This window comes from Rhipicephalus sanguineus, chromosome 9 (genome assembly GCF_013339695.2).
Source record: "Rhipicephalus sanguineus isolate Rsan-2018 chromosome 9, BIME_Rsan_1.4, whole genome shotgun sequence".
Lineage (NCBI taxonomy): Eukaryota > Metazoa > Arthropoda > Arachnida > Ixodida > Ixodidae > Rhipicephalus > Rhipicephalus sanguineus.
Genome location: NC_051184.2, coordinates 144,634,330 through 144,644,159, shown reverse-complemented (window position 1 = coordinate 144,644,159; position 9,830 = coordinate 144,634,330). Strand labels below are relative to the sequence as shown.

At 50.4% G+C, this 9,830-nt stretch overlaps 1 non-coding gene across 1 annotated transcript; it reads right to left on the bottom strand.

The window, feature by feature from the left end:
- Nucleotides 1-9,157: 9,157 nt before the first annotated feature.
- Trnaa-cgc (transfer RNA alanine (anticodon CGC)) lies at nucleotides 9,158-9,229 on the bottom strand. Its single transcript has one exon. It is a non-coding gene; the product is annotated as a tRNA-Ala (tRNA).
- Nucleotides 9,230-9,830: the final 601 nt, after the last annotated feature.

The window sequence follows — 9,830 nt, the reverse complement described above, 5'->3', positions numbered from 1 at the left end:
GGATGATGCTTTCAATTTACTAGTGTCTAAAGACTGCTCCACCGTGGACGACATCATCAAAGAGTGCCGCCGGTTCGAAGAACTGAAGAGTCGCCGCATTGCCCAGCATTTCGTGCGACTTCCGAACACGGCCGCTACATCATCTTGCGAGGACCTTCAGCCGCCATGCGGTCAACCGCCTACCAACGAGAGCGTAGTTCGCATCGTGCGCCGAGAAATCGAGGCGGCGTCGCCACCATCTTTCCTGACGCGGCCATCTGATGATCCTCGACCAACGATCTCGTTGATCCAGCAGGTTGTGAGGGAAGAGCTTGCAAATGTCGGACTGCAGCCGGTGTGTTCGTTGACGGAACCTCGTGTCAGTTCCATAACGCCTCCTCGTGCACCGGAAATGTTTCGCCGCTATCGTGACCCTGCCCAGTGGAGAACGCAGGACGACAAGCCGATCTGCTTTCATTGCCACGGTGTAGGACATATTTCTCGCTACTGTCGTTCTCGCACCTTTCCATCTCGCTCGTTTTCTGGCTATCGACGTGACGACAACCACCGGCCCCTGCAGTTTCCCGCTCGTGACGGTGGACCATACGCTGAGGCTCCTGCGACATCGGTCCGACGCTCCAGCCGTTCGCCGTCCCCAAGCGATCGTCGCTCCCGGTCACCTCAGCCCCGTCGCCATTCGTCGCCCCGCCCTACTGGACGCCCATACTCGGAAAACTGAGCAATGCAGCTCCCGGAGGTGACGCTGCATTCGACCCCCGACCTGAAAACCCTCTGCTGACCCTCACCACGGACCAGAACCTGCTTGCTGTGGAAGTGGATGGCCTACCTGTTACTGCCCTCATTGATACCGGCGCACATATTTCTATTGTGAGCTCTGATCTCCGTGCACGATTAAATAAGGTCCTTACGCCGCCCGAGTCCCTATTTGTACGTGTCGCTAGTGGAGGAACTCCGGCTGTACTCGGAATGTGCACGGCACGTGTGAGGTTCTCCGACCGCCAGACGTCCGTTCTGTTTCATGTTCTCGCTCATTGTCCACATGATGTCATCCTCGGACTCGATTTCTTGTCTGACCACTCTGCTGTCATTGACTGCTCGGCCGGTGTTGTACAACTTGACTTGCCTGCGTCCGCCGACGTGTCGGAGGTGGTTCAGACCAAACTTTCGTGTGCTGAGGCTATTCGTCTGCCACCACAAGCCCTAACTTGTGTCGCTTTTGAACCCTATCCCAATGTACCGGATGGTGATTACGTGGTTTCTCCTTCTCCCAGTGTTCTACTGGCCCGCAGCGTCTCCTCTCCGTACACAGTTGTAACTGTTACAGCGAAAAAGACGTGCCTTCCTCTTCTGAACTTCGGATTCAGCCCTCAAGTCCTACCACAAGGCATTGCTCTTGCTACTCTGTCACCGTCGCACGAGTGCCAGATCTCATCGGTGTCACCTGAACTGCCCGTTGTCTTCTCTCCGAACCAGCATAGAGTCGACGCAGTCACCTCTTCTACACTGCACAACAACATCACCAAGATGATTTACTCAGAACTTTTGCCCTCTCAAGTTAAAGACCTCAGTGATCTCCTTATGATCTACTCTGACATATTTGACTTCGACGGTAGGCCCTTAGGTCAAACCTCGCAAGTCAACCACCGCATAGATACCGGTGATGCAGCTCCAATTCACAGGCGTCCTTACCGAGTTTCACCATCAGAGCGCCAAGTTATTCAACAGGAGGTCGACAAGATGCTCACAAAAGGCATTATTGAGCCTTCTTCGAGTCCGTGGGCTTCCCCTGTAGTCTTAGTTAAAAAGAAAGACAACACCTGGCGTTTCTGCGTGGATTATCGGCATTTAAACAAGATCACCAAAAAGGATGTCTACCCGCTTCCTCGTATCGATGATGCCCTGGACTGCCTTCATGGTGCTACCTATTTTTCTTCGATAGACCTACGCTCTGGTTACTGGCAAATCGCCGTAGACGACCTCGACCGTGAGAAGACTGCCTTTGTAACGCCTGACGGTCTCTACCAATTCAGAGTCATGCCGTTCGGCTTGTGCAATGCGCCGGCCACGTTCGAGCGGATGATGGACACGCTTTTGCGCAGCTTTAAATGGTCTATCTGCCTGTGTTACCTGGACGACGTCATTGTATTTGCCCCCACCTTTGAGTCTCACCTCGACCGACTTTCGTCCATTCTTTCAGTGTTTCGTGCGGCTGGGCTACAACTTAATTCATCGAAATGCCACTTTGGCCATCGCCAAGTTGCTATTCTCGGGCATCTCGTTGACTCATCTGGCATCCGACCCGATCCCGACAAAGTTCGCGCTGTCCTCGATTTTCCCGTACCAACTTGTGCCAAAGACGTTCGAAGTTTTGTGGGCCTATGCTCATATTTCCGACGATTCGTCAGAAACTTCGCAGATATTGCCCGCCCCCTCACTGATCTTCTCAAGAAAGATGTGCCATTTTGGTGGGGTCCTGACCAAGCCAGTGCTTTTTCCCGCCTCATTACGCTGCTCACCACACCGCCGATCCTCGCCCACTTCGACCCGTCTGCTCAAACCGAGGTCCGCACAGACGCTAGTGGTTACGGCATTGGCGCTGTGTTAGCCCAGCGTCAATCCGGTCATGATAGAGTTCTTGCGTATGCCAGCCGGCTCCTCTCCCCTGCCGAACGCAATTACTCTATTACTGAGCGCGAGTGCCTGGCGCTTGTATGGGCAGTTGGTAAATTCCGCCCCTATTTATATGGTCGACCTTTCACCGTTACCACAGACCACCACGCTCTATGCTGGCTTTCAGCACTCAAAGATCCAACAGGGCGCCTAGCTCGTTGGGCTCTGCGCCTCCAGGAATTCACGTACACAGTGGTCTACAAGTCCGGCCGTCTACATCAAGACGCCGACTGCCTTTCTCGGTACCCCGTTGACGATCCAGACCACGTAACGGATGACACGTCCATCTGTATCTCCTCGCTCTCTGCTTTCGGCAACATCGGTGACGAGCAACAGCGTGACGCGTCCCTACGAGATGTAATCACCCGCCTGAATACTGACTCGACGGACAGTTCGCTTCGCATGTTCGTCATCATAGACGGTATCTTATACCGCCGGAACATGCGCCCAGTGGGACAGGAACTACTAGTTGTAGTACCCACTCATCTCCGCTCGACCGTACTTAAGCAACTACATGATGTACCAACGGCCGGCCACCTTGGTGTTGCCAGAACGTACGACCGTGTCCGCCGACGCTTTTTCTGGCCCGGCCTCTACCGTTCCGTACATCGTTATGTCGCTTCTTGCGAGTCGTGCCAACGCCGGAAAAGGCCAGCTGTACACCCCGCCGGGCTCCTTCAACCCATAGACATACTTGCTGAGCCTTTTTTTCGTGTCGGCCTCGACCTTCTGGGACCTTTCCCACTTTCTCACAACGGTAACAGATGGGTCGCCGTCGCTACGGATTATTCTACCCGTTTTGCCATTACGAGACCTCTCCCGAGCAGCTGCGCTACAGACGTCGCCGACTTTTTGATACAAGACGTCATCTTACATCACGGCGCTCCTCGTCAACTCATCACAGACCGAGGCCGCTACTTTTTATCCAAGGTAATCGAGGACCTACTTCGCTCTTGTGCAACCAAGCACAAGCTTACAACGGCCTATCATCCCCAAAAGAAACGGACTCACAGAACGTTTGAATCGCACGATCACTGACATGCTCGCCATGTATGTCTCGACTGATCATCGCGACTGGGACATTGCTCTACCCTTTGTCACTTTCGCTTACAACAGCTCGCGCCACGACGCTGCTGGATATTCTCCCTTTTACCTTTTGTATGGAAGAGAACCGACCTTGCCGTTCGACACGCTCGTACCCATCCCTGACCACATCTCCACCGAATATGCTCGCCACGCTATCAGCACAGCCGAAAAGGCCCGTCAGATCGCCCATCGACGCCTTTCGGACTCGCAACTCAGCCAGAAACATAGATACGACAGTTGCCACCGGAACGTTCGCTTCAATCCGGGTGACCTCGTTCTCCTGTGGTCTCCGTCTCGGCATGTTGGCCTGGCCGAAAAACTTCTGCCCAAATACTCCGGCCCCTACCGTGTGCTACGCCAGGTGACTGAGGTTACCTATGACATCGCCCCTCTGGACCCTACGGCGCCCTCTACGTCTTCAAACGTCGTCCACGTCGCTCGCCTGAAGCCGTACCTTTCGCCCACCACCTGCTAACAGGCGCCGAGTCGGCGCTTTCGCCGCCGGAGGTCGATGTAGCGGGGTTGCAGCTATGACTATGGTGAGGTGTGCGAAGAAGAGGCAGACGACGTGTCGGTGTGCTGGAAGTAACAACCGCCATCTTGACTGCTGGACCATCCTACACTGTAAATAAGTTATAAATATATTCGCAACAATATGTTTCGTGTGCGGTTTTGCGGGGCACAGAGCACGCTACTGTCGCCGTTGCAGCCTCCAGTCTCAGTACGGTGTGCCTTCCTCAATTATCAAGCTTCCCAACGCCTTTCTTCTCCTGTTGCCGACTCGTTCTCCGCACGACGCCCTTTCGACTCCCGCCGGCCGTCTTCACCCCTTCGTCGATCCATCTATGCTTCGCCGCCCTAGCCTCGCCCGAGATAAAAACTGACAGCCGCAGTTCCGGAGGCAAGAACTGCGTTGTCGTACAACTCTTCAATTTCGTTTTTCTTGACCTGCCCAAAGAAAGTGATCTGTTAGTAGAAGGTAACCACTGTAAAAAATTCACCATAGTTTTTACGGTGAAAGCACTGGCAGCTGATGCTGTCCAACGGTTAGCGTAAAATAATTGTGACCCGTATTTTTAGTGTACGGCATGCATGCCGTCTATATAATGATATCGCGTAGAAAAACGTCTAGCCACTGTTTTTTCACTCCACAGTATTTTTCTTGGAAAAATAAACCGCAGTCCGTAAAATCTACGTTGCACCAATTTTGTGTTACTAGAGTTTAGGCCGCTAAATATACGGTGGTTAATGAGAGCAGCATTTTGGGCTAGTTGGTGATCCATGACATCAAAAAAAATTGCGCGACGAAAACACGGACAGAAGAAGACAAGTACACAGGCGTCCACTGTTAAAGGGAACATCGGAGCGTGTGGCGGCAGCTCGGCGCCACCGCCGGCAAGCGGCTGCAACGAGTTTCGCGCAGGCGCAGTGCGCGCTGTGTGTCGTGCTCTTTCATCGTCTGCTGCCATCTGCTTCCGCGCTGCGAATCGTCGCGAAGCGAACCGTTGACGCGACGAAAGAGCACCGGGCACGGTGCTCACTGCGTCTGCGCGAAACTCGTTGCAGCCGCTGGCCGGCGGTGGCGCCGAGCTGCCGCCACACGCTGCGATGTTCCCTTTAACAGTGGACGCCTGTGTACAAACACAGCGCAGTTTTTTTTTTTAACTGGATTTATTGTGCCACTGGATCTGCTTATATATGCCACAGTATACATCACGCATGCGCGCGAATGAACGCGACGCGAAAAAGACCGCGCATGCATAAAAAGAAGAAAAATGAGTGAAATAAACAGTTACGCGTAAGGAACATCTTAGGAACACAAGCTCCTTATCAGTAAGGACCAGTGATGGTGAGCTAATGCACAAATCACCTAATTTTATAATCGCTTCTGCGTCTGTCACTTCGCGAATTAGCTGCGTTCTGCCGCGTGAAACAACCGTACACAGAGCAAAGGAACGAATACAGCCACAGTCTCGACAGTGGATCGCCAAAAAACCACCGGTGCCATTTTTTACATTGTTGTGGTGTTCACGTAGCCGGTCATTGAGGCATCGCCCGGTTTGCCCAATGTATTGCTTCCCACACGAAATATATATGTACACCACACGTTCGGCACACTCAACGAACTTGTTCCGGCGCCGCTTAGTGCACTTCTTTGCCGGGACGGCATTTGGATCCGTGAGCCTGCATAGCTTCCCGAGCTTGTTGGGAGCCGAGAACAACAGCTTTACGTTTGCCTTCTGGGCAATCTTCTTCAAGTTGTGAGAAATCCCATGCATTTAGGGTACAACGCCTACTTTGGGGCGTCTGCCGGACGGAGCATCAGCGGTCGTCAAATGCCCTCTGGGTCGCGCTCCTCTTAAAATCCGTTCCGCGACGGACACAAGCACGTGTTTGGGATATCCTGCCGCTCAAAAACGTTCAATTTGCTGCTCAAAACTTGCGCCCACTACGTGGCAGCAAGACGTTTTGAGGGCGTTCGTGAAGCACAAATTGACAATCGCGCGTTTAACCAGCTTTGAGTGCGCGGACATGTTGGCAAAAGTGGTTTGTTGGCTCGCGGCTCGTACGACCAACACGTGTGGCTATAATGAAAGGTGAGGCTGAGATCAAGGAAGCGAATAGATCCTTCCACTGGCAGCTCATGCGTGACTTGAAGGCGGACTAGGCACTTTTCAATCGTGCCTAACGCCTTGCTCACTTCTAAAACAAAATGATGGGAAGGACAGTCGATAAAAACGAGGAAGTCGTCAACGTATCTAGAATTTTTTTTAAAAAACCGCGGTGCCTTGCGTTTGAAATAAAATGTCATGATCAAAACGGGATAAAAACAAGTCACTAAGAATGGGAGCAATGCAAGAACCAATACAAACACCACTCTTCTGCAAAAGATATTGGCGATCCCAGGTGATAATAGTGAAATGAAGATAAAACTGTAAAATATTTTAAAAATTACTGCATGAGATTCCTGCCTCGCCTCGGTAGGAGACAGCGCCGTACTGATCAATGTAATGCTCGATACAGGACAGTAGACTATCATCAGGTAAAGAATAATATAAGTTCATTAATGTCAATAGAAAAGGCCTGAAAGCAGCGGTGTCAATTAGACTTCAAGACGTCTATCACCTTGTCTGTGCTCTTAAAGGCCAACTCCGGCGATTTTTCGAAGTCGATGGATCTCAGTGAAATTCGCTGGGTACGTTCCTTTGCACGTTTCCGTCATTTATGCCAAATTACAGGCTTGAGACATGCGCAGATTGTTTGCAAATGAATTTTAAAGATTGTCTGCAAACGCCCTCCTGGCTTCCCACAATTATTGGCAACATTGCGTCTGTGACGTCAGTATTGGCAAGGCGGCGGAAGTGACGTAGCCGAAGGCACCGCTAACTTCGGCGCTACAGCGAGCGTCTGCTGTGCACAAGGCGACAGACAGCGTTGGTTTGGCCGGCGCTTCGCTGGTCGTCCCGGCTGTCACAGTTTTCATACTCCGCGCCGGCGTGACCGGCATGCCTTGCACGACTTCCGGTTCGTTCGTAACAACGTCTACGTCATACGTAGACAGTACACTCGGTTGGGTTTCGGTTTCGGTGTTGCGCTTTTTTGCTTATTTAAAATTCTTCTCCAATTTGCCGAGTATTTCTGCTATCGGGCCCGTAACAGGAGCGTCTCAGGAACATAAAAGCACCATTACTTTGACATGGCCAAAAAATCGCCGGAGTTGGCCTTTAACAAGAAAAGGATCATTGACCGATAAAAGACCCAGCTTATCTTGCAGATACACGGCCAAAGGCTTTTGCCAAGCATCATTCTCTGACACTATCACCCGCAAAGGAACATCGGGTTTGTGCGTTTTTGCGCTGAAGAAAACTTCAAGGTGATCGCGATTGCTGTTTTCAACAGCATTGGTCAGCTTTTGTAGATTAAGCCGTTTGCAAAAGGCACTTTGCTTCCGTTTTGACCTTGGCCATCGACACATCGTTATGACACTGAAGAGTAGCATTGTTAGCTTCTAAAGCATTGGCGCTGTGCTTGTACTTGTCTTCTTCTGTCCGTGTTTTCGTCGCGCAGTTTCTTTGATGATACGGTGGTTACACGGTATATTCATCGTTACACGGTGGTGTGTAAGTTCATCGTTACACGGTGGTGTGCAAAACCTCAGCAGCAACGTTTTCTCGTGTTGTAGCCGACTTTAAAGCATGGAGTTTACTATGAAACATGCATACCAACATTTTCTGACTTTCTAACCTTTAGGCCGTAATATATGACGTGGCCTGTGAAATGAGCACAACGAGATTTTGCTGGTTTTCCCGCTTTTTGCAGTGCAAAATGAAGACTAGCAGCTCTTTTACGTATAGGTAACTGTCTACTCATACTACTGGAAAGGAAGTCATGCAGACGTGTCAACCTAGGTGATTTGTAATGTACACAAAATATATTCTCGATCTTAAATGCCCACGCTATTTCATGGTGTGAAATTTATTCGACCTCAATTGCATAGTTGCAGTGCTGCTGTATTTCTACTATGCATGTACCTATGGCACTCAGACAAAGCCTAAAAACTGCATGCTTGGATTGGGACACTGCTGTAAAATGTGACGTGTAAATATGCTGCGCAGGAAAACAATGCAGTGGAAATTGGCAATACTGCTATTTATTAAAGTTCTCTACACACCTGGATTCTGCATTTGGCATATGTCCATTCCAGGCAAAAGAAATAACTTTAACATAATCTCTTTGTAACATCTTGTACTTTTATTGCGACAGCAATCATATGGACACTCTCGGCTGGTTCTTGCCGTCGACGTCGCCGTCCTGTCCCGTGTATGTACATATATATATATATATATATATATATATATATATATATATATATATATATATATAAGCCACATAAAACGTAATTCAGAAAAACTTTCCGACGCGCGGAATCGAACGGGCGACCTGTCGCTCCGCAGCGCGCGCGGCGTTAGACGGCTAGGCCACCAAGGGCACCGTCTTTCAGCTTGATAACGGCGAGCTATTTATATACACCATTTACTTCAGCATGTTTTCTTCGTCACCACCGAGATGGCGCGCTTTAACCCGCTCCTGCGAACGCCGTTGCTCTTCGCCCTATAGGGCGTAGTCGCCTTCGTGCGCTTATCTCGAGGAAAGAAGGTTGGCGGGCGGGGGGGGGGGGGTGGAGCGGGGGTTGTATGTTTTGTGCTTTCCCCGCGATGTCCGCGCTGAAGTCACAGAGCGTACGATGGAAACAAGGTGACTTTTAAGGGCTCGTTTTTCTTTGTTAGACACAATATTAGTGAGAACTAACAGACAATCATGCCAAGCAAAGTATAGGGGGTGTTATTTCTAGTAATTAGAATATAAATGTGAAGAAAGTAAAGTGGACGAAAAGATAACTTGCCGTCGGCAGGGATCGAACCTGCGACCTTCGAATGGCGCGTCCGATGCTCTACCACTGAGCTACGGCGGCGGTCATCCTCTCGTCCACCTTATGGGGGAATATGTAATTGAAACCTAGGAGTTGTACATATATGTACATTTAAACCTAGGAGTTAAACCTGACTATCACTCCTAGGTTTAAATGCACATATATACCCCATAAGGTGGACGAGAGGATGACCGCCGCCGTAGCTCAGTGGTAGAGCATCGGACGCGTTATTCGAAGGTCGCAGGTTCGCTCCCTGCCGGCGGCAAGTTATCTTTTCGTCCGCTTTACTTTCTTCACATTTATATTCTAATCACTAGAAATAACACCCCCTATACTTTACTTGGCCTTATTGTCTGTTAGTTCTCATTAATATTGTGTCTAAAAAAGAAAAACGAGCCTTAAAAGTCACCTTGTTTCCTTCATTCAAAGCGAGGGTCTCGTTCTGGCAGACTTGACGCCTTCAGGTAGTATGCGAGGGATTATTGGTCAGCTGCCTGCTCGTAAATAGATCACGTGCTACGTGACGAGAGAAAGGCAGAAAAAAGAGTGTTCCACACTCGCCGCCATGGCTGCGGCCGGCGCTAACACTCCTAGGTTTAAATGTACATATATACCCCATAAGGTGGACGAGAGGATGACCGCC